Raw genomic sequence first — 1777 nt, forward strand, 5'->3', positions numbered from 1 at the left:
AACTGTCCTGGAATTCACTAGGTAGACCAGACTGGCCTCACACATTTCCATCTGTCTCTGTCTCTAGTCCTGGATGAAAGGTGTGCACCACCAGGAGCAGGCCGTTTGCTGCGTCTAAATGAACCTTCCTTTAGAACTTTCTGAGTCTTAAGGCACTTCCTTCCTTTCAGGATGGAATGTTTCAATTTAAAGGAAATTGTTATATAACATACGCCATTAGGTCACTGAGGGGTGTGGCATCAATGGGAATTGTGGGACCTTGGCCTCTCTTGCTTCTGGACCATGATATGAATTGTTTTGTTTCACCGGCTCCTTGCCAGACTGTGCTGTGCCACCACATGCCTGGAAGCGGTGGTCAACCAATCACGGACTGGAGCCTCTAAAACTGTCAACCAGTTCTGTTCAGGCTCTGTTCCCTGTCCATGACTGGCTTGGGATCACACTGGTGTATCCTGAGAGGGGAAGCGAGGAAGCGAGCCGAGGCTGGAGAGCTTTGAGTGTGAGGAGAACAGACTTTCAGGAGGCAGCTTAATTGAGACAGCTTGTCTCGATGGTAGGATACTGGGAATACCTCATCTGCATAAGGAGGAATTCCAGGTGCTGGCGGACATGACCTTATAAGGAGAGACCCCCTCTGATGGGCAAAGGTGGGGGAACAGGATTATGTGCACTGGGACACGCAAGCCCGGGCCAGGAGGCAGCGATCCTCCTTCTGCAGATCTTAGAAGGTTTTCGTGTTTGGTTCCACCCAGACCCTACTCGTGGCTCCAGGCCTGCTCCCCATGGCTCTGTGGCTCTACTAACCTGAACCTTTTTTTTTCTTTTTTTTTTTTGAGAGTTAAAGACAGATCTTTATTTCAAACTCTGATCTACAAATTAGCGTTTCCCACCAACTCTGGGAGCAGAGACCTTCACAGCCTTCACAATCTTTTGTTTAGGTGCTGCCTTTGTGGGGGCGTTGGCAGCAGCCATGGCTGTCTTCTTTGATGCCTGCTTAGCCTTTCCTTGGCAGCCCTTATAGCCTGTTCTCGCTGAGCTTTCCTGACTTCTGGTTTCTGATTCCTCTTGGCCATTATATCAGCAAGAGATGCACCAGTGACGGCTCGCTGGAATTTGACTGCACGCGGGTTCTTTTCTTTTGAATTTCTTCCGACTGTCCTTTCTTGTGTTTTCTTCTGTAGAGGATGGTCCAGTTCATCTGCCGAGGATTCCATTTGGAAAGGAATACGGACTCACATTTTGCATTAAGAAACTGGAAAACCTTCCCATCAGTCCTGGCGTAGTGCTGCTCGTGTCCCGGGTAGATCTTGTACCCGCTGAAACTGCACAGCTCGACCTTCATGGTGATAGATGTCGGCCTGCTGGGGGGGAGGGGTTGGGGAGGGGAAAGCGAAGAGAAAGAAAGAATCATGGGAAAGCACACCTTCTAACCCGAACCTTTTTATCTGTATAATTTATCCCGTGTATTTTATTATAGTAATAGAATCTGACTCATCTGTAGGGCACACTTTCCAGGAACTACCTGGGAAAGGGTGCCAGCCTGAAAATATGGTTTGCTTGTGTATCTTCCATCGGTAGCCAATTTTCCCACTTCTCTTGAGGATTTATGACTTGATGCACTTTTACTGTTGTTTTAGTGGAGTCGTGGAAATAAGCTCGGAGTGCAGTTGGTTGGTGTTTACTCACTTTTCAATTTTTTTTCCTTTTCTTTCTTTTTTCTCTTCTTTCTTCCTTTTTTTTTTTTTGTGACAGGGTCTCATGTGCCCCAGGCTATCCT

General features: G+C 47.5%; 1 pseudogene; it reads right to left on the bottom strand.

Annotated features, from left to right (window-relative positions):
- Positions 1–821: 821 nt before the first annotated feature.
- Positions 822–1354, bottom strand: LOC116074311 (annotated as a pseudogene).
- Between the last annotated feature and the right edge of the window lie 423 nt (positions 1355–1777).

Source organism: Mastomys coucha, unplaced genomic scaffold (genome assembly GCF_008632895.1).
Source record: "Mastomys coucha isolate ucsf_1 unplaced genomic scaffold, UCSF_Mcou_1 pScaffold3, whole genome shotgun sequence".
NCBI classification, from domain to species: Eukaryota; Metazoa; Chordata; class Mammalia; order Rodentia; family Muridae; genus Mastomys; species Mastomys coucha.